The sequence below is a fragment of the Mesoplodon bidens genome (assembly GCF_964165515.1).
Source record: "Mesoplodon bidens genome assembly, chromosome: 17".
NCBI lineage: Eukaryota > Metazoa > Chordata > Mammalia > Artiodactyla > Ziphiidae > Mesoplodon > Mesoplodon bidens.
The window spans coordinates 17,509,841-17,534,001 of NC_138174.1; the positions used below are offsets into that span (position 1 = coordinate 17,509,841).

Below are 24,161 nucleotides of genomic sequence, written 5' to 3' on the forward strand. Positions count from 1 at the left end.
TAGATGTATAAATAATATATTGTATATGAAAAATGTTTAAACATAAGAAACCAAATAAATATCCTCTTTTTGATATTAGAATGGAATGTAAAAACCCAAACATTTCATCATTACAGCAAAGCAAATCGAGAGCCAATCTGAATGGGCAGTCTCATAATTGTCCCCCATTTTTCTCCCCCATGACCATTCCCTCCCCTCCAGGTCAGGCCTCCTGTACACAGACACTTCTCTCTCTCCCAAGCTAGGTAGGACACCCACAGTGGCTGCACCTTCAAGGAGATAATCAGGTCCTAAAAGTTTTTCCATTCCCTCCTTGAATTGTCCCTGACTTTGGACCTCACTAGATCATTGGCAAGGCCATCAATGACTTCTCAAAGTTAAAAAACAAAATGCTATCAAGATTATTCCTATAAGTAATTTTATAATAAACTCATGTTACATAATTAAAACAAAATGACATTTAAAGGGTTGCATGTTTTTAGATGTCGGGATCTTTTTTTTTTTGGCTGCGTTGGGTCTTTGTTGCTGCGCGCGGGCTTTCTCTAGTTGTGGTGAGTGGGGGCTACTCTTCGTTGTGGCACGCGGGCTTCTCATTGTGGTGGCTTCTCATTGTGTAGCATGGGCTCTAGGAGCGTGGGCTTCAGTAGTTGCAGCATGTGGGCTCAGTAGTTGTAGCACGTGGGCTCAGTAGTTGTGGCTCGTGGGCTCTAGAGCACAGGCTCAGTAGTTGTGGCGCACAGGCTTAGTTGCTCTGCAGCACGTGGGATCTTCCCGGACCAGGGCTCGAACCTGTGTCCCCTGCATTGGCAGGCGGATTGTTAACCGCTGTGCCACCAGGGAAGTCCCAGATGTCAGGATCTTGACTTTACTTGGGCTTGTTGATTCATAAAACTCAGTAATTTTAAAGTGATGGTTGAGATTTTAGGTATTTTATAAGAATTTGCATGTTTCCTTGAGGTGATATAATACTTGATTAATATACAAAATCTGAATGACTCTTATCCCCCTTGTACAATGCACATTGCATGACACATTCTTATTTAGTTGGTAAAGGAGCTCAAGAGTTCTCTCTCTAAGGAACTGAAGATACTACCTTTCTCTGTGTAATCAAGATAAAATAATCTTATAACCTAGTATCTTTTAAAATTCTCCCAAAGCTGATATTATTATAATTTATATATCTTTGATGTTCTCATAGAAAACTTCCTTTATGACTTATAGATAGAAATAGTGCTTAGGCCGTTTTAATAATTCATACTCTCTTAAAGGCTGTGCTCTATACATTTTGGTAATTTTGCATAATTATTTATAAGTCAAAATCACACTGTGAATTCATGCTATGGAGTACGGGTTTTAAAATAAGTACATTTAGGTAATGAGCAAATGTACATTTATGAACCCTTTTTGTGTCTGTGTGTGTATTTCTTAATGATTTTTGAAGTAGCAAACTTTTTACAAAAATAAAATGAATTAATATCCTTGTTTTTAAAGTTCCTTATATGGCAGTGATAAAAAAAATTGACAGTGTTCACATTAAACTAATAGACTTTGTTATCAGGCCCCCAAACTGTTCCTAATTCTCAGTGACTTCATAGCTACCATGGAGGCAGCCCAAAGGAGCTTAAGTAAACACTTTAAAATTACGTAATGCAGTTCTGAAGGAGGAACAACCCCAGCCAAACTATGCAATATAGTTTTACAGAAACTATTTTTCTGTATGCCAGAATGCTTATTAACCTATCTATAGAATGACTTCATAGCAAAGATAACATGAAAGAAAGTTGGAAGTGGGCCAGTCTGTTTTTAGTCCTCTTGAATGAAGGCAGAGTTGAGGAAATTATTTCAAAGTAGTTATCTAGTGAATGTTTTTCTTAACCTTATAGACTAAGCATTTTGAAGCATTTTGAAAAGTATTGTAGTAAAAATGGCACATTAAGCAATAAATTCAATATGATTTCAATAAATAAAATATGATATTGCTGGCTTATAGTAATAATGCTCTATGATTACATTAAGAATTGAATACAATCTTACTTTTTATTAAGTAAAATAATTTGGATCCTTTTTGATGTTACCTTTCTTCACCTTTCTATGTGTTCAAGATATAATGTATTTTAAAAGAAATGCTGCCAAGCCAATAAAAAAAGACATTTCTTCTGTATCTCAGCAAGGCTCTGTTAAGCATCATGGAGAAGACAAAGAATTATAAGTCCTTGAAATAGTAAAGTTATTAATATGAGTGTATCAGCAAAAATGCAACTTTATCAAACTAAATTGCAGAAAGTCTTCCCATCAGATTGACAGAGATTGAAAATAAGTGCTAACATGAAAGGATGCTCAACATCACTAATCATTAGAGAAATGCAAATCAAAACTGCAATGAGGTGTCACCTCACACCAGTCAGAATGGCCATCATCAAAAAATCTACAAACAATGAATGCTGGAGAGAGTGTGGAGAAAAGGGAACCCTCTTGCACTGTTGGTGGGAATGTAAATTGATACAGCCACTATGGAGAACAGTATGGAGGTTCCTTAAAAAACTAAAAATAGAACTATCATACGACCCAGCAATCCTGCTACTGGGCATATACCCTGAGAAAACCATAATTCAAAAAGAGTCATGTACCACAATGTTCATTGCAGCACTATTTACAATAGCCAGGACATGGAAGCGACCTAAGTGTCCATCAACAGATGAATGGATAAAGAAGATGTGGCACGTATATACAATGGAATATTAGCCATAAAAAGAACCGAAATTGAGTTATTTGTAGTGAGGTGGATGGATGTAGAGTCTGTCATAGAGAGTGAAGTAAGTCAGAAAGAGAAAAACAAATACTGTATGCTAACACATATATATGGAATCTGAAAAAAAAAAAGTGGTTCTGAAGAACCTAGGGGCAGGACAGAAATAAAGACTCAGATGTAGAGAATGGACTTGAGGACACGGGGAGGGGGAAGGGTAAGCTGGGGTGAAGTGAGAGAGTTGCATTGACATACATACACTACCAAATGTAAAATAGCTAGCTAGTGGGAAGCAGCCACATAGCACAGGGAGATCAGCTCGGTGCTTTGTGACCACCTAGAGGGGTGGGATAGGGAGGGTGGGAGGGAGATGCAAGAGGGAGGGGATGTGGGAATATATGTATAAATACAGCTGATTCACTCTGTTATACAGCAGAAACACAACACTGTAATGCAATTATACTCCAATAAAGATGTTAAAAAAAGAAAAAAAGAAAAGAAGTGCTAACAGCTAGTGTTGCTAAGAATGCAATGAAATTTACAAACTCATCTATTACTATATTACTTTTCTGGAGTCAAAAGTGTCCAAATCTTTGATAATAGTAGTTCCACTTCCAGGAACCAATCCTAAAAAAATTAGTCAGATATGAAGTCAAAGATTTATATATGGTCATTACAGCACCTATAGAGAGGAGACAATCTGAATATTCAGTAGTAAAGGAGTGATTAAATAAACCATGGTACATCAATCTAATGGAATTTTTGCAACCACTAAAAATACTTAATGCCACAGAGAAACACTAATATTTAATGTACAGATAAATCTTTTAGGTTATAAAACTATTTCTCCTCAAGGGTTGGGAGAAAAAATATACCAAAGTATATTATGTAATTATGGTGGTTTTTACCTTCTTCTTCATATTTTCTAAAATGGGCACATATTTTAACAATCAGAAAAAAATCATTAAAAGATTTCCACCAAAATATGTAAATCAAATGACATATATTTACATTTTCATAACACTAAGATATTTAATAGAGTAATACAACATATTAGTTACTTTTTACATGCATCTTTTCATTTTGCATTACTTATAACAATGTCTGCCAGTGAATGGTCTCTGTTTCTAAAATTAAATTAGATAAGGTATAAGCAAGTACAGAGTATTGTGTGAAGGGTATAATTTGAGGGGTAATCTTTGGTGGAAAAAATTGATTTGAGGAGAATTTGGGATAGTCAAAATCCATCTGTAAAGCCATAATGGCTGGACCTATATCATAATTTTTGTAATAGTATTTTTTATTTTTAATTGTAAAAAAACACATAACAAACTTTACCATCTTAATAATTTAAAAATGTACAGTTCAGTAGTATTAAGTATATTCACACTGTTGTATATAATAGTATTTTAAGGATAGTGTTTTTATTGGTTTCATAAAAACAATACATGCTCATTTATAAATAATTCAAACAATATAGAAAGTTACAGGAAGGTTTTTAAATCTCCTCAGATCCCAGATTTTACCATCAATATTAAGTGACCATCGTGGTAGGCATATTTCTATGCACTTATACAAATAAGATAATCTTATTTAAGATGAGAATGTGCATACTTTTTAAATTTTTAAAGTGTTAAAATTATTTGAATTTGGTACTAGTAAGATAAGCTGAAGGAATTGCTGAACTCTAGAAAAATGTTTCTTTGCCACAAGAGACCTTATGTCCTAAAATATCCAAAGTTTAAAAAATTAAGAGTTTGGAGATTTTTTTATCTGTATGTTTCCAATTTAGAAATGCAAGTTGACTCTGCTATGAAAAAGATATATTTTTATTTATGTCATTATTTTTTAAAGTAAAGGTTTTAATGTTCCTGTTTTGTAACCTTAATTCCTTTGGTCATTTGGTCTTGATCTCTATTTTAAAATCCAGTGGTCGCAACACACCTCAGTTCTCAATTCCTACTTATTAATTTTGATTCATCATTTAGCTATCTGCTCTTCACTAAGTAGTTTTTTTTTTTTTTACATGGATTCGTGGATGTTATGTTTGCCTTTTTCATCAATTTCTGAATGTCACTTACTTAGATATCATAGTTTGGGGCCATGCTGGCTTTGCCTTAAGACTGCAAACATTTTTCCTTTGTTTTCTGGCTTTGAATATTGCTTAGAGGAAGTCTAAGGCCAGCATGATTTCCTCCCTCTGATAAGTTAGTTTTCGGCCTGGAGGTCTGAAGTTTTTCCTTCATTCTTCATGGCTAATAGCTTAACCAGTATATGCCTTGATATGAATAGTATATGTCCATTTTTCTTTGAACATTTTATTCTGCAGATTCAGTTCTTTCATGATTTTGTGGAAATTCTCTCTGTTACATCTTTAAGTGCTTTTTCTGATTCCTTTGTTGCATTATGTACTCAGGGAGTTGAATTAGGCTATATCATGTTGTCTTTGTCTCACTTGCATATTATCTTGTTTGCAATTACTTTGGTCCACTTTTCTTCTGCATTCACTTATTAAATTCAGTTGTCAACTGGAATTTATTGAGTACTAGCACCAGTGATAAATAAGATCACATCCCTTCCTTTATGTGAAGCTATGAAGCTTTTTACTTGAGAATAGGGGAGGGAGAAATAAACATAACAAAGTCAGGTAGTGAGAATAAGAAACCCAGGTAAGGAAATGGGGGGGGGATTGTGCATTTTAGATAATGCAGTGAGAGTAGGCCTCTCCGAGATGACATCTGAGAATAAACGTGAATGGAACGAGGCTGTGAGATAGGCAAAGACCTGGGCAATCCAGATGTAGAGAAGAGCAAGTACAAAGGCCCTGCAGTGGAAAAGTGGTGTGTTCAAGACAGAATGATTAGAGCTGAATGAGTAATCAGAAACTGGTGAGAGGTGAGACTAGAAAATTGGATAGGCCGGGTCACAAAAGGGGGCGAAGGCCCGAAAGAGGAGGCTGAATTTTTTTCCAACTGTGATGAGGAGCAAGGAGATGATATATGCTTTAGAGGAGTCACTCTGGCTGCTGCTAAGTATTTCAACAGCAATAAATTGAGTATAAAGAATTGGTCAGACAGGTGTTATCTAACTAAAAAAGGAAAAGGGGAGCACTGAGATAATATAATAACTTCAGGAAGTAAGCTAGTCCTGGATAAACTTGGGAAGACCTGAAGTTACTAGAACCCCGGAGCTAGGAGGGGAGACCCAGCAGAGTTGGAACCCTGACCTGGGGCAGGGGGTGCTGCCCACTTGCTGCTGGTGCCTCTGAGAGTTATGCTGGGGCTGGTTCTAGGAAAGTGGAAAATAGTTGAAATTTGGGGCTCACTGCTGCTGTGAGGGTGAAGGTCCATAACTGGGGCAATGCTGGCAGGTGCAGAAAGCCAACAAGGAGGAGCAAGTTCTTCTTCCCTCTTCTTGACTTTTAGTCTTTTTTTCTAATGTCGCTTACTGACAGACTGTAGCAAGGATTCAGCTGGCAAAGTATAGAAATGTAGCTTGCAGAGTCACAGTCCCAGCATCACAGAGTATGGAATGGTTTATTGCTAAGAGATAACAGCCTAATAACTGGCACAAAGAGAATTAAGGATGACTTCTAGGTTTTTGTCTTGAGCAACTGGATGAAAATAATGCCACCTGTTGACATGGGGGAAACTTGGGGAGAAGTAAATTGAGAGGGAGAAGAAAATCAGTATGTTTGTTTTGAATGAGTTAACTTTGCAGTCCTTATTAGACATCTGAATGGAGTTGGTAGATAGGGGTTCGGAGCTCGACAAAGGTATTAGGGATAGAACACAAATTTCAGGAGTCCTAAGAACACAGACAATAGTTAAAATCAGAAAAATTGGATAAGATGACTGAGGGGGAAATTAATATTATGGTGAAGAAAAAAAAGGGTGAGGAATATGCCTGGGAGTCCCAAACATTTGGGAAAAGGAAAATGATCTGGCAAGAAGGTAACTGATGATCTCAACAAGAGCAGTTTAAGTGGAGCTATGGAGACAATAATCCTAATTGGAATGGACTGAAGAGATGATGTATGGTGAGGAAGTGGAAACTGCCAAGTACAGACAACCTTTTAAAAGTTTGTTATAGGGGCTTCCCTGGTGGCACAGTGGTTGAGAGTCCGCCTGCCGATGCAGGGGACACGGGTTCGTGCCCCAGTCCGGGAAGATCCCACATGCCGCAGAGCGGCTGGGCCCACGAGCCATGGCCGCTGAGCCTGCGCATCCGGAGCCTGTGCTCCGCAACGGGAGAGGCCACAACAGTGAGAGGCCCGCATACCGCAAAAAAAAGTTTGTTATAAAAGGGAGCAGAAAAAATGGGCTCCTACTCACCAACTAAGTGGAGGAGGATATGGGGTCTAGGGTGATGGTATTTTTATAAGGAAATACAACAGTATGTTTACTGATTGGAATAATCCAGTAAGGAGAGAAACTGAGGATGCAGGAAATGGAGGGGGTAATCACAGGAGCACAATCCTTGACTATACAAGAAAAGATGGGATCCAGGGTACAAGTAGAGGGGCTTGCCTTAGATAAGAGCAGGGAGAGTTGACCCTTTATAAAGGAAGAGTATATATGAGTACAGATGAAGTCAGGTTGATAGGTATAACGTGGGAAAAAGGAGTTCCTCGGGCTTCCCTGGTGGCGCAGTGGTTGGGAATCTGCCTGCCGATGCAGGGGACGCAGGTTCGTGCTCCGGTCCGGGAAGATCCCACATGCCACGGAGCGGCTGGACCCGTGAGCCATGGCTGCTGAGCCTGCGCGTCCGGAGCCTGTGCTCCACAATGGGAGAGGCCACAACAGTGAGAGGCCCGTGTACCGCAAAAAAAAAAAAAAAAAAAAAAGGAGTTCCTCTTGTGATAGCTTCTATTTATCAATAAAATGAGAGTTTGAAGTGAGGAGCAGGGAAATGTGGGAGATTTAGGAGAGTGGAGACAAGGCATAATCATCTTGATGAATTGACTAGGGAATGTGCTGGCATTGCCAGTCTTTTCTTTTGGTGAGAATTTGATTTCCAGCCATGCTTATTTCATTTCTTGCTGATCCAAATTTATTTATTTATTTAGAAATACTAGTACTATTTTGGCCTTCATTGGCTTAGGTTGCAGACTTTTCTTTTTTCTCGCTGCTTCTGGTAATGTTTTTATAAATTTATTTATTTATTTATTTTTGGCTGCCTTGGGTCTTTGTTGCTGCGCGCGGGCTTTCTCTCGTTACTGCGAGCGGGGGCTACTCTTCGTTGCGGTGCGCAAGCTTCTCATTGCGGTGGCTTCTCTTGTTGCGGAGCACGGGCTCTAGGCACACTCAGGCTCAGCAGCTGTGGCTCGCGGGCTCCAGAGCACAGGCTCAGTAGTTGTGGCACACGGGCTTAGTTGTTCCACAGCATGTGGGATCTTCCCGGACCAGGGCTGAAACCTGTGTCCCCTGCATTGGCAGGCAGATTCCTAACCACTGTGCCACCGGGGAAGTCCCTGGTAAGGTTTTTAAAGGAGTTTTTACTGTTCTTTGTTTCACACAAACTATTTTGTAAAGTATTTGGACAGGAAGATTTTGTGATCAGCCTTCACTCCCCATCTTTATCTGAAAGTCTAGAATAATGTTTTAAAATAGACTGCACTTCATATTTTTTCAACTCAACCTATATATAACAGATAATAAGTCATAGTAATATTATATATTGTATTATTATAATAGCCACCATTTACTGAATGCCTAGGTGCCATGTACTATGCTGGGTACTTTACATACATGATTTCTAAAACATAACAACCTTACAAGGTAAGTATTGTTGCCAGTTATTTCCACAAGAAGCCTTTTTTACTGGTGGTTTACAGATCACAGAATCTTACTTGAAGCTCATAGCTGGCCAACATAAATAAGGTAAGAATCAATTTTTCTCCCTTTTGTGTCTGTAAAAAATTAGCACTTAAGAGACTGTTCTTTTTGAAGTACAAAATAATAGTTTGCAAAAGTACACCACACAAACTAAGGGAGATTTTTATGGACAGCTTTTAAACATAGGACTATATCATTAATCTCTTGGTGGGAGAGTTGCTAACTGACAGATTCAAGGAACTTGGTAAATTAATTGAGGTATCCCTTCTCTAACCATCTCATCATCAACGAACATACTAAGAGCCTATGTCGAAATAATTAATAAATTATACTAAACCACTATAATTTTACAAGTTATAGGATATGTACCAGTGTTTGTTTTGGAAACTTCATTATTTGGATTTAAATCAATATCAAACTTTTCTTTTGGGCAACAATATTTATACTCGTGGTGATACTAAAAACACATCATTGGGACATAAACACATATCTACGCCAAGTAATAGGTTTCTTTTTCTGATTATAAAAGTAGTACATGTAAGTGAAGAAAAATTTGAAAATATGTTTAAATAAAGAAAAAATATTTTTTAAAGAGACAGCAAAAAAAAAAAACAACCAATAATTCCTTTATTTAGAGGTAACTGACTATTGGTTGACATATTTCCACGCAGTTTTTTAAGCTTATGAAGTTTAAACTGTTTGCTTGAGCACACTGTCTTTTTTTCATAACGATTTATCAGAAATGTTTCCTCAAGTTATTTAAAACTCTTTAAAAACATTTTCAATGGCTGCATTGATGATCCTTGTGTATAGTAGTGTTTCCTTAAGTGGTCATTTAAACTATTTTCCTTACTTTCTTATAAATAATATTGCTATGAACTTTTTATGCATAAATCTGTTTTAGCATTTCAGATTATTTCCTAAATTAGGATGAATTCCTAGAAATAGACTACAAGGCCAACATTTTTTTTTCTTTATTTATTTTTGCTGTGTTGGGTCTTCGTTTCTGTGCGAGGGCTTTCTCTAGTTGTGGCAAGCAGGGGCCACTCTTCATCATGATGCGCGGGCCTCTCACTATCGTGGCCTCTGTTGTTGCGGAGCACAGGCTCCAGACGCGCAGGCTCAGTAGTTGTGGCTCATGGGCCTAGTTGCTCCGCAGCATGTGGGATCCTCCCAGACCAGGGCTCGAACCCGTGTCCCCTGCATTAGCAGGCAGATTCTCAACGACTGCGCCACCAGTGAAGCCCCAAGGCCAACATTTTTAAGCTTCTTCATCTGGTAAAAATTTTGCTGTTAAAAAATATATATATCTCTTTTAATTCTCTACATATATTTATATTGAAAATAAACCTAAGGAGAAAAAGGTATGAGGCCTACCTTTTAAAATTGAGATTAATGTTTAAATTTAGGCTCAGTGTTTTTGTTTTGCTTTGTTTTTATTTTAATATCTTACCTTTAAGGAAAAATCCACTCTTCAAAATACTAGTTACTTCTTTTTATCAGGTTTGAAACATACTTGAGATAGAATTTTAAATGTATACTTACTTCAGCCTAATATTTCTATTTTTCAAGGTTTACCATCTCTTTTTTCCTATTTCCAAATTTGTTCACCCAACAGTGTTGCCTCCTGACTCATCATCAGTTTAATTTCACATGCACACCACTAATTCATGGTGGTGAATTACACATTCATCTGTGGATAAAAACCTAAATAAAATTACAGATCAAGGTCATTCCCAAATTTAGCAAATTTGGCACAAGAGTTTAAGAGTACCAAAATTAATATTATAGAACAGTTCAATTGTGCTAGACTGAACTTCAGAGCATATGAAGAATAGAGCACGTTCACCCAACTCTAAAATTAATTTAGAATGGTGATGGAATCACAAAACTTGGGAAAACCTCCAGAAGAAATAGAGCCAAAGCAAATAAGATTACTGCTTTGTAGTAGTTATGATTTAATAATTCACTCACCAATACTTACTGAACATCTTTTATGTGTCAAACACTTGCTAGAAGGGAGGTGGAGTAAGCAAAAAGATATAGGCCTGCCCTCCTGGAAGATACATTCTAGTGGAAGAGACAGACAAAAGTAAATGAACAAAGTAAAAGTGATAAGTTGTAATCGAGTCACTTTTATTACTTAGTGTTATTTATGTGAGACAAAGAAGTGATCTGAGTTCTCCCCCAAGAATTTTTAAAGCAGTACTGAGTAAGAAAAAAGTTAAAGATTTAGAATTATTAGGAAATAGATGATCTCCACAAATATTTTATGACTCTGATCATTACCATTCCATTACCATTGTGCCCTGTATCCACCCTCTCCAGAAGTACTCTCTCTAATCTGGTCTGACCCAACCTCAGATGAAGCATGTTACAGTAGAAGGTAAAATGTGCCAGATTTGGGGGATCAAGGAAACCCAGGTTTTGGCAAGTAGCAATGCTGATATAGAGACCTGAAGTGAGACATTTAATTTTCCAGTGTCAGTTTCCTTTGCAAAACGATGAATTTTGACTAAATGATCTCTGAAATCCCTTCAAGCTTTAAAATTCACTGTCTGTGCATCTGTCCTTAAAACCTTTCTTCCATTATGCTCTTATTTATACTGGGGGTGGGGAGGAAATGGCATGAGGAAGGCTACAGATGTTGGAAAGAATAAGATTGATTCCTGTTTTCTTGTTTGTTTTTTTTTTTGCGGTACGCGGGCCTCTCACTGTTATGGCCTCTCCTGTTGCAGAGCACAGGCTCTGGACGCGCAGGCTCAGCGGCCATGGCTCACAGGCCCAGCCGCTCCGTGGCATGTGGGATCTTCCCAGACCGGGGCACGAACCCGTGTCCCCTGCATCGGCAGGTGGACTCTCAACCACTGCGCCACCAGGGAAGCCCAAGTATATTGTCTTAATAAATGTCAAATTCTGCATTGGTTTGATAGTTCACCAACTGAGTAAAGAAATCAGAGAGGTGACATAGTGCTTTATAATTACTCTAAAAACTATCCTGAGTGAGTTAAAAATCATTTCAATTTAATAGTTTTTGTTTGGGAGAAGAGTAGAACCTCTGTTGTGCCTCTTTGTGAACTGGTGCAAGTTAAACATCTTTTTTATAATTTCAAGTTACTTTTAAGCACCTATACAGTATCAATTTGGAATCTGAAGGAACATTCACATTAACAATTATTTCTACGAATAGCTATGGACTTTGTAGTCATAGATAGTAGAATTTTAGTGAAGGGATCTTTGGGGTCATATAATCCAGCTCTCATTTTGCAGAAAAGGAAAATGAAGCCCAGAAAAGTTTTTATGACTCACAGCAGTAAGCTTGGCGGGCAGAGGGGAAGGGCGCTGCTAACACTCTCTGTTGGCCTAATGCACGCCAGAGGGTAATAGGTTATAAGAGTCTGTAGCTAACACAGTTGAATAAATCTAACAAAGAGGTCTGATGTGGTTCATAAGTATACATTTTCCCCTTAAGATTCTTGTTGGATGATCCATTCCACCTTAATTTATTACCACAAACACAAAAGGAAAGTGCCTTTACACAAATGGATGCTCCTACAAAATAAAACCCAAGAGAGAAGTTGGAGTTGGTTTGGCAGAGCGACAATGTTACACAACCCCTGGGGGGAACATTTATATATATCCATATGGATACATACCTGTAGCCTCTTAATTGTGCTTCAGGAAATGCCATTTACATACATTACAATGTAAATGTTGCCCACGGGAGTTGTACATCACAGGACACTGCAAATATAAGTTTTGTACATTGAATTAATTACAGTAAGCTAATTGTCATTAACAGATCAACCCCAAAATGTATAATGGCTCAAGTTTGTTTCTTGCTAAAATAAACAAGTACTTCAGTACTTAGTTTTCGAGGTCTTTCTGTACCTAAGCTTTCAGTACCAAAGTTCCAAGATCTCCCTGGGGGTCTTTTCTCTTTCAGCCCGTAGGAAGGGGAGTTTTTAGGGGCGGGGACTCAAAGTAGTACATATAACTTCCATTCTCATTCCATTGGCTGTAACTTAAGTCACATGTCCACAGCTACTTAAGTCACATGTCCACAGCTAACTGCAAGGGAGGCTGGGAATAAGCTTATCTGTATGGCCAAGAAGTGAGAACATGGATTTTGAAGTCTAGCTAGCAGCCACTGCTCATGGGTACTCTCTCTACACACAGACACACACACAGACACACACACACACACACACACACACACACATTCTGAAGTGATCACCAAAATTAAATTAACGCATATAATTATTCTTCAAATAGAATAAATTAGTAGTGGAAGAAAGGACCTTTCATTTAAGAATTGTATTCACTTCTACCCTTTCCCTCCTTCAGCCAGAACTAACTGTTAATTAATGCATAACAACAGTCAACTGAAATCTCAGAATGAGGGGAAAGAAGCAAATGTTTGCAAGAACTACCTTTATAGATATATAGATATAGATAGATATAGATTAGAAGGGCGTTGGCTTGGTTTCCTTATCCCATCAACTAGTCAAATTCAGAACTAAGACTCTCGACTGGGCTGCTTGTTTTAAAGGCACAAGGCCATCAAGTTCCCTTTTAATTACACTATTAGTAAATGATGTTTGAAAAATATTCAACTTTTTACACAACAAAGATAACAATTCCACAAACAGTAAATTTAGTGGGGTTTTTTTTCCTTTGAATAAGTTGCCATTTTAATCCTCAAAAGTGTTCCCAATTACTCAGTTTTTAATAGAAGCGTTGCATGGCTGCACTTTTGAAATCATAAACAGGAAGTGTGGTATATAAATGTCAGTAAAACTAAAACTGAATTCTGTGGTTTGATGTTTTTCTTCCCCTCATATTTTCATGTTAATGTCTGATTTTGTATGTACTTAGAATGACTACCTAAGGCAAACAGTAATTCATTACCTGATCAGTTTTCTCTGGCAACCTAACAATTTGGGGGCATGGGGGGAATACATGGAATAACCTAAATGTTGTACATTTTCATGGAGGAAGGAATGGAAATGACCTAGAAACTGCTGTTGATTTGGCATTGTTAGAAATTGCTTTCATGTATAGGGTGCACTTTATTGTTGCCAGAAGACAGTGTAGATGGAGAAAGAGGCCAGAGAATGAATGACTTTAACTATTTGAAAACTATTATAGAAACTAATATAGAAAACACTCTTACACTTTGTACAGTCTTATTCTGAACCTCAGTAATTCCTTGAATGTGTTCCTCTACACTAAATTCCCTTGAGACAACTAAGCAGTAGTAGCTTAAGTACTGCAAAAATCCAGGATGATATCTCTGGTTCTTCTCTATGAAGAAGCTATGGTTCTTTCTATAGTTAATGTTTTCTATATAATATTATTTCAGTGTCTCTGCTACATGGACTTTTCTATGGAAATTCCAAGGAAAGATTAAAATTGACCAGTCCAGACTTGTATATTACATTAAATATTTCTGGAGAAATGTTACCAACATACAAATGCTTCTGTAACTCTAAAATGTTTTTCTTTAGGAAACTGTTTCTTGTCTTCATTTGTTCTTAAACTGAACACTGAAGGAATGAATTTGCTCAAAGTCACACAATATATGAGTGAAATACAAAAAAACAGAACCTATGTATCTAAACTCCCTTTCAAGGCAGATCACACTGATCCAGAGAATATGTTTCAAAAGGAGGTAGGTAGCCTGCCCATCTATTGAGGGTCTATCTTTCTGCAGCACATGAGGCATTGTTGAACAGCACATACGGTATTTAACACTTGAGGCATTATCTTTTAGTTGAAAATACAACATATATAGAAAAGATATAGGAATATGTGAAAAGTAACATAATAAGAGTATATTAATCAAGTACAAACTACAAATAATTGCTAAGGGGATGTGAAAAATGAAGTGATTCAAAACTAGATTGATATGGACAGAAGTTTAGTGGAATCGGAAAATCTCATGTGGATTTTTTCAAAGTGGCAATGGGTTTGGATTGCCAGAGAGAAAAGATAACCATTCATTCATTCATCAAATATTTACTGAGTGCTTCCTATGTGCTATGTGCTAGGCACTGTTCGAGGCACTAGAGATGCAACAATATACAGAACTACTGCAGAGCAGGAATAGGCAGGTCGTCTCACAGACACGATGAGAACAGAGAACACAAATATGGGAGTAGAGAGAAATGAAATACTAGCTAGGTCTTAAATACTAGGATGTTTCTAAATGGGAGAAAGATGTTTGGTATGACTTGAACTCCTTTTGTCATCACTGTCAGAACAGACTGCTTTCCCTTCTCAGTTGGTCAGCTCTCTTAGCCTCCTAGATAACTTTATAATGACCAGGATAACACAAGCCAAATAAATACTGCACATATAAAGATTCCCAGCTGAGGTGTATGGACAGCAAAAAGGGAAAGAATGGCTAGCAGAAGTTGAATTTTATGGCTCCTTTTATCTTTCCAGTGGTTTCTATTGTATATTATCAGTCTCTTGCCAGCCACGTCTCCCATTTGGTATTTGTCAAAGTTGTGATTCAATACCTGAAGGTTCTGCTCTCCTCCGTTCCTTTCAAGTAGAATCACTGAAAGGAAGGGAGATTCCAGTTAAATTCCTTTTTTCTACTTAATCAGGTTTTCCATATTCACCGAGCAATACTTCTCTACAGAGTGTTTGATGGAAAGTATTTTATGTTTTGTGTAGACTAGTGGGGAAGGGGATAAGATAGGATGGGGGCTAGGGAGAATACCAAGAGGCTGCAATATAACTCTATACAATACAATACAAGAGGCTAAAATACAAACTTGACATTTAAGAGCTTGGATTAAATGGGCAATTTTAAAAATGAAAAGGGATATATCAAGTACCACTGTAGAGAAGTAGCTATAAGAAGTAACAAGTTTAGCAACTGTTTACCTATGGGAGGGAAAGAAGGCAATGAACCTAAGATTGTAAGTTTGAAGGTCCCAAAATTTGTGTTGTCACCAATAATAGCCATGAAATTTGGAAAAAATAGCTTGAAGGAAAAAAATGAACTTAATGTCCGATCTAAGTGGGATATCACTAGAAGACAGAGGACTCAAGCTTTCTCAGTAAGCTACTGATGACATGTGAAAGTCATCATTATATAGAAATAGATTGAAACCCTATGGGCTAAAAAGGGAATGCAATAAACAACAGCAAATGGCTGCATACTAACTTTGACTGTAAGATGAGGAAAGCAATTTCAAAAGAGGTAATCTAGCTCTGGAACTCTTTCCTTCAGGTCAGACAAAGCTGTCCTGTATTAAACATTATCTCTTCATTTTAGCTGACCCCTTAGTGGGTGAGAATAACAAACTGAATGAATAAAATTAAAAGACTTTGTTTCTCTGGATTATCTCACTCAATGTTCTGAATTTTTAATTGAATGTCCTCCTAGCCAGCTTAAACAAATTATGTGCCTTAAGATAAAACACACAAAATAAATACCTACAACTTTTCTTCGCTATGGTACTCCCGTATAAGGGCTATGGCACTCCCGTATAAAGGCTATGGCTTCAAAAAGTATAAAAGGTACATTAATGCAAGTCATCCAAACTATTTAGCCCTTAAATGTGGGTTTTAATGTAAAACTGTCAGGCCAACATAAATTTCCATCCCCAAAGCAAATCTTGGCTATGGAACTAAATAAAAAAGCACCTTTAAAGAAGGTTCAGACTTCTGGGTAAGATGGCGGAAGAGTAAGACGCGGAGATCACCTTCCTCCCCACGGATACACCAGAAATACAGCTACACGTGGAACAACTCCTACAGAACACCTACTGAATGCTGGCAGAAGACCCCAGACCTCCCAAAAGGCAAGAAACTCCCCACATACCTGGGTAGGGCAAAGCGGAGAGATTCCCGCACAGAGGATCGGTGCCGAGCGGCACTCACCAGCCCGAGAGGCTTGTCTGCTCGCCCGCCAGGGCGGGCGGCGCTGGAAGCTGAGGCTCGGGCTTCGGTCAGAGCGCAGGGAAAGGACTGGGGCTGGCGGCGAGAATTCAGCCTGAAGGGGGCTAATGTGCCAAAGCTAGCCGGCAGGGAGTCCGGGAAAACTCTGGAGCTGCCGAAGAGGCAAGAGACTTTTTCTTCCCTCTTGGTTTCCTGGTGCACGAGGAGAGGGGATTAAGAGCGCTGCTTAAACGGGCTCCACAGACGGGCGCGAGTCACGACTGAAAGCGCGGAGCCCAGTGACGGGCGTGGGACGCTGGGGCTGCTGCTGCCGCTGCCAAGAAGCCTGTGTGCGAGCGCAGGTCACTGTCCACACCGCCCTTCCGGGAGCCTGTGCAGCCCGCCACTGCCGGGGTCCCGGGATCCAGGGGCGGCTTCCCTGGGAGAACGCACGGCGCGCCTCGGGCTGGTGCAACGTCACGCCGGCCTCTGCCGCTGCAGGCTCCCCCCGCACTCCGTGCCCCTCCCTCCCGCCCGGCCTGAGTGAGCCAGAGTCCCCGAAGAGGCTGCTCCTTTAACCCTGTCCTGTCTGAGCAAAGAACAGACGCCCTCCGGCGACCTACACGCAGAGGCGGGGCCAAATCCAAAGCTGAGACCCAGGAGCTGTGAGAACAAAGAAGAGAAAGGGAAACCTCTCCCAGCAGCCTCAGAAGCAGCGGATTAAAGCTCCACAATCAACTTGATGTACCCTGCATCTGTGGAATACATGAATGGACAACAAATCATCCCAAATTGAGGAGCCAGGAGTCAGTGCTGTGCCTCTGAGGTGGGAGAGCCAACTTCAGGACACTGGTCCACAAGAGACCTCCCAGCTCCACATAATATCAAACGGCGAAAATCTTCCAGAGATCTCCATCTCAACACCAGCACCCAGCTTCACTCAACGACCAGCAAGCTACAGTGCTGGACACCCTATGCCAAACAACTAGCAAGACAGGAACACAATGCCACCCAGTAGCAGAGAGGCTGCGTAAATCATAAAGAGTCCACAGATACCGCAAAACACACCACCAGACGTGGACCTGCCCACCAGAAAGACAAGATCCAGCCTCATTCACCAGAACACAGGCACTAGTACCTTCCACCAGGAAGCCTACACAACCCACTAAACCAACCTTAGCCACTGGGGACAGACACCAAAAACAACGGGAACTACGAACCTGCAGCCTGCAAAAAGGAGACCCCAAACACAGTAACATAAGCAAAATGAGAAGACAGAAAAACACACAGCAGGAGAAGGAACAAGATAAAAACCCACCAGACCTAACAAATGAAGAGGTAATAGGCAGTCTACCTGAAAAAGAATTCAGAATAATGATGGTAAAGATGATCCAAGATTCTATTTCCCAGATCCAAAATCTTGGAAATAGAATAGACAAAATGCAAGAAACAGTTAACAAGGACCTAGAAGAACTAAAGATGAATCAAGCATCGATTAAAAACACAATACATGAAATAAAAAATACTCTAGATGGGATCAATAGCAGAATAACTGAGGCAGAAGAACGGATAAGTGAGGTGGAAGATAAAATAGTGGAAATAACTGCTGCAGAGCAAGATAAAGAAAAAAGAATGAAAAGAACAGAGGACAGTCTCAGAGACCTCTGGGACAACATTAAACGCACCAACATTCGAATTATAGGGCTTCCAGAAGAAGAAGAGAAAAAGAAAGGGACTGAGAAAATATTTGAAGAGATTATAGTTGACAACTTCCCTAATATGGGAAAGGAAATAGTTAATCAAGTCCAGGAAGCACAGAGAGTCCCATACAGAATAAATCCAAGGAGAAATACGCCAAGACACATATTAATCAAACTGTCAAAAATTAAACACAAAGAAATCATATTAAAAGCAGCAAGGCAAAAACAACAAATAACACACAAGGGAATCCCCATCAGGATAACAGCTGATCTCTCAGCAGAAACTCTACAAGCCAGAAGGGAGTGGCAGGACATAATTAAAGTGATGAAGGAGAGAAACCTGCAACCAAGATTACTCTACCCAGCAAGGATCTCATTCAGATTTGATGGAGAAATTAAAACGTTTACAGACAAGCAAAAGCTGAGAGAGTTCAGCACCACCAAACCAGCTTTACAACAAATGCTAAAGGAACTTCTCTAGGCAAGAAACACAACAGAAGGAAAAGACCTACAATAACGAACCCAAAACAATTAAGAAAATGGGAACAGGAACATACATATCGATAATTACCTTAAATGTAAATGGACTAAATGCTCCCACCAAAAGACACAGATTGGCTGAATGGCTACAAAAACAAGACCCATATATATGCTGTCTACAAGAGACCCACTTCAGACCTAGAGACACATACAGACTGAAAGTAAGGGGATGGAAAAAGATATTCCATGCAAATGGAAACCAAAAGAAAGCTGGAGTAGCAATTCTCATATCAGACAAAATAGACTTTAAAATAAAGACTACTAGAAGAGACAAAGAAGGACACTACATAATGATCAAGGGATCGATCCAAGAAGAAGATATAACAATTGTAAATATTTATGCACCCAACATAGGAGCACCTCAATACATAAGGCAAATACTAACAGCCATAAAAGGAGAAATCGACAGTAACACAATCATAGTAGGGGACTTTAACACCCCACTTTCACCAATGGACAGATCTTCCAAAATGAACATAAATAAGGAAACACAAGCTTTAAATGATACATTAAACAAGATGGACTTAATTGATATTTATAGGACATTCCATCCAAAAACAACAGAACACACATTTTTCTCAAGTGCTCATGGAACATTCTCCAGGATAGATCATATCTTGGGTCACAAATCAAGCCTTGGTAAATTTAAGAAAATTGAAATTGTATCAAGTGCCTTTTCTGACCACAATGCTATGAGACTAGATATCAATTACAGGAAAAGAGCTGTAAAAAATACAAACACATGGAGGCTAAACAATACACTACTTAATAACGAAGTGATAACTGAAGAAATCAAAGAGGAAATTAAAAAATACCTAGAAACAAATGACAATGGAGACACGACGACCCAAAACCTATGGGATGCAGCAAAAGCAGTTCTATGAGGGAAGTTTATAGCAATACAATCCCACCTTAAGAAACAGGAAACATCTCGAATAAACAACCTAACCTTGCACCTAAAGCAATTAGAGAAAGAAGAACAAAAACATCCCAAAGTTAGCAGAAGGAAAGAAATCATAAAAATCAGATCAGAAATAAATGAAAAAGAAATGAAGGAAACGATAGCAAAGATCAATAAAACTAAAAGCTGGTTCTTTGAGAAGATAAACAAAATTGATAAACCATTAGCCAGACTCATCAAGAAAAGAAGGGAGAAGACTCAAATCAATAGAATTAGAAATGAAAAAGGAGAAGTAACAACTGACACTGCAGAAATACAAAAGATCATGAGAGATTACTACAAGCAACTCTATGCCCATAAAATGGACAACCTGGAAGAGATGGACAAATTCTTAGAAATGCACAACCTGCCAAGACTGACTCAGGAAGAAATAGAAAATATGAACAGACCAATCACAAGCACTGAAATTGAAACTGTGATTAAAAATCTTCCAACAAACAAAAGCCCAGGACCAGATGGCTTCACAGGCGAATTCTATCAAACATTTAGAGAAGAGCTAACACCCATCCTTCTCAAACTCTTCCAAACAATATCAGAGGAAGGAACACTCCCAAACTCATTCTACGAGGCCACCATCACCTTGATACCAAAACCAGGCAAGGATGTCACAAAGAAAGAAAACTACAGGCCAATATCACTGATGAACATAGATGCAAAAATCCTCAACAAAATACTAGCAAACAGAATCCAACAGCACATTAAAAGGATCATACACCATGATCAAGTGGGGTTTATTCCAGGAATGCAAGGATTCTTCAATATATGCAAATCAATCAATGTGATACACCATATTAACAAGTTGAAGGAGAAAAACCATATGATAAACTCAATAGATGCAGAGAAAGCTTTTGACAAAATTCAACACCCATTTATGATAAAAACCCTGCAGAAAGTAGGCATAGAGGGAACTTTCCTCAACATCATAAAGGCCATATATGACAAACCCACAGCCAACATTGTCCTCAATGGTGAAAAACTGAAACCATTTCCACTAAGATCAGGAACAAGACAAGGCTGCCCACTCTCACCACTCTTATTCAACATAGTTTTGGAAGTTTTAGCCACAGCAATCAGAGAAGAAAAGGAAATAAAAGGAATCCAAATGGGAAAAGAAGAAGTAAAGCTGTCACTGTTTGCAGATGACATGATACTATACATAGAGAATCCTAAAGATGCTACCGAAAAACTACTAGAGCTAATCAATGAATTTGGTAAAGTAGCAGGATACAAAATTAATGTACAGAAATCTCTGGCATTCCTGTACACTAATGATGAAAAATCTGAAAATGAAATCAAGAAAACACTCCCATTTACCATTGCAACAAAAAGAATAAAATATCTAGGAATAAACCTACCTAAGGAGACAAAAGACCTGTATGCAGAAAATTATAAGACACTGATGAAAGAAATTAAAGATGATACAAATAGATGGAGAGATATACCATGCTCCTGGATTGGAAGAATCAATATTGTGAAAATGACTATACTACCCAAAGCAATCTACAGATTCAATGCAATCCCTATCAAACTACCACTGGCATTTTTCACAGAACTAGAACAAAAAGTTTCAAAATTTGTTTGGAAAAACAAAAGACCCCGAATAGCCAAAGCAATCTTGAGAACGAAAAACGGAGCTGGAGGAATCAGGCTCCCTGACTTCAGACTATACTACAAAGCTACAGTAATCAAGACAGTGTGGTACTGGCATAAAAACAGAAAGATAGATCAGTGGATCAGGATAGAAAGCCCAGAGATAAACCCACGCACATATGGCCAACTTATCTTTGATAAAGGAGGCAGGAATGTACAGTGGAGAAAGGACAGCCTGTTCAATAAGTGGTGCTGGGAAAACTGGACAGGGACATGTAAAAGTTTGAGATTAGATCATTCCCTAACACCATACACAAAAATAAGCTCAAAATGGATTAAAGACTTAAATGTAAGGCCAGAAACTATCAAACTCTTAGAGGAAAACATAGGTAGAACACTCTATGACATAAATCACAGCAAGATCCTTTTGGACCCACCTCCTAGAGAAATGGAAATAAAAACAAAGATAAACAAATGGGACCTAATGAAACTTCAAAGCTTTTGCACAGCAAAGGAAACCATAAACAAGACCAAAAGACAACCCTCAGAATGGGAGAAAATATTTACAAATGAAGCAACTGACAAAGGATTAATCTCCAAAATTTATAAACAGCTCATGCAGCTCAATAGCAAAAAAAAACAACCCAATCCAAAAATGGGCAGAAGACTTAAATAGGCATTTCTCCAAAGAAGATATACAGACTGCCAACAAACACGTGAAAGAATGCTCAACATCATTAATCATTAGAGAAATGCAAATCAAAACTACAATGAGATATCATCTCACACCAGTCAGAATGGCCATCATCAAGAAATCTAGAAACAATAAATGCTGGAGTTGGGCTTCCCTGGTGGTGCAGTGGTTGGGAATCTGCCTGCCAATGCAGGGGACATGGGTTCGAGCCCTGGTCTGGGAAGATCCCACATGCCGCGGAGCAGCTGGTCCCGTGAGCCACAATTACTGAGCCTGCGCGTCTAGAGCCTGTGCTCTGCAGCAAGAGAGGCCGCGATAGTGAGAGGCCTGCGCACCGCGATGAGGAGTGGCCCCCACTTGCCACAACTAGAGAAAGCCCTCGTACAGAAACGAAGAGCCAACAAAGCCATAAATAAATAAATAAATAAAATTTAAAGAAAAGTTTAAATGCTGGAGAGGGTGTGGAGAAAAGGGAACACTCTTGCACTGCTGGTGGGAATGTGAATTGGTACAGCCACTATGGAGAACAGTATGGAGGTTCCTTAAAAAACTAAAAATAGAACTACCATATGACCCAGCAATCCCACTACTAGGCATATACCCTGAGAAAACCATAATTCCAAAAGAGACATGTACCAAAATGTTCATTGCAGCTCTATTCACAATAGCCCGGAGCTGGAAACAACCTAAGTGTCCATCATCGGATGAATGGATAAAGAAGATGTGGCACATATATACAATGGAATATTACTCGGCCATAAAAAGAAACGAAACTGAGCTATTTGTAATGAGGTGGATAGACCTAGAGTCTGTCATATAGAGTGAAGTAAGTCAGAAAGAGAAAGACAAATACCGTATGCTAACACATATATACGGAATTAAAAAAAAAAAAAAAAGTCATGATGGACCTAGGGGCAAAACGGGAATAAAGACACAGACCTACTTGAGAATGGACTTGAGGATATGGGGAGGGGGAAGGGTAAGCTGTGACAAAGCGAAAGAGAGGCATGGACATATATACACTACCAAATGTAAGGTATATAGATAGTGGGAAGCAGCCGCAGAGCACAGGGAGATCAGCTCGGTGCTTTGTGACCGCCTGGAGGGGTGAGATGGGGAGGGTGGGAGGGAGGGAGATGCATGAGGGAAGGGATGTGGGGACAGATGTATATGTATGACTGATTCACTTTGGTATAAAGCAGAAACTAATTTAAAAAATTAAAAAAAAGAAAAAAGAAAAAGAGAAAGTACAAATAAAATGCATGATTAATATGTGCAAATTTGATTTAAAAAAAAAAAAAAAAGAAGGTTCAATTTTAGAATGTGCTACCCTACATGTTTCTTTAAATAGCAAAGGATCAAGTTTGACCCTCCCTGAACTAAGGGTTTTTGTGATACGATTTCTGTAAACAGAAGATTATATCATAAAATATATTCAGCATCTTACCATTATCTAATCTAATATGGCTTTGGATTCCTACATTTATGTAGAAGTATCTTCATAGTAGCTAACAGTGGAACATTTATTTAGTACATGCTGTATGTCGGACACTGTGTTAAGTGCTCAAATATTTATTATTTCATTTAATATTCACAACAGCTTCTTGAGGTATTATTAACCCATTTCACAGATGGGCAAAACCGAGGCCCAAGTAAAGTTATATCTTCAAGATAACGTAGATAGTAAGTGGGCAGAGCTAGGATTTAAGTCCAGATCTGTCTGATTCCAATGCTACTTTTTTTTTTAAACATCTTTATTGGAGTATAATTGCTTTATAATGGTGTGTTAGTTTCTGCTTTATAACAAAGTGAATCAGCTATACATACACATATACCCCCGTATCTCCTCCCTCTTGCATCTCCCTCCCACCCCTCTGGGTGGTCACCAATGCTACCTTTCTTAAGTCCTACTTTGCCTCCAAAAGTTACCTAAAAGCAATAAATAAGTAAAGAAAAAAATAAAACTTAATTGTTTTGGCTATTCTAGATCTTTTGCATTTCTATACAAATTTTAGAATCAGCTTCTCAGCTTTTTTTTTTTTTTAAGCCTACTGGAATTTTTATTTGGACTGTACTGAACCGTTAGATCAATTTGGGGAGAGCTGACATCTTAACAATATGAACCCATGAGCCAGGCAAATCTCTCCAATTATTTAAGTCATCTTTAATTCCTCTCAGTGTTATCTGTAGCTTT

At 38.6% G+C, this 24,161-nt stretch overlaps 2 long non-coding RNA genes across 4 annotated transcripts in view; one reads left to right on the forward strand and one right to left on the reverse strand.

The window, feature by feature from the left end:
- LOC308605257 overlaps positions 1-24,161 on the forward strand; it is a 77,401-nt gene that overhangs the window by 4,094 nt on the left and 49,146 nt on the right. The gene's annotated exons all lie outside the window — the stretch shown is intronic.
- The window catches only part of LOC308605258, a 34,993-nt gene continuing 17,818 nt past the window's right edge, over positions 6,987-24,161 (reverse strand). The window contains exons 3-6 of one of the 3 annotated variants that reach the window (XR_014013661.1): positions 15,111-15,151; positions 12,240-12,327; positions 10,558-10,653; positions 6,987-9,873 (exon numbers count right to left, since the gene is read on the reverse strand). This is a non-coding gene — a long non-coding RNA (uncharacterized lncRNA). The remainder of the gene's footprint in view (positions 9,874-10,557; positions 10,654-12,239; positions 12,328-15,110; positions 15,152-24,161) is intronic. The other 2 variants (XR_014013662.1, XR_014013663.1) reach the window with 2 other exon arrangements.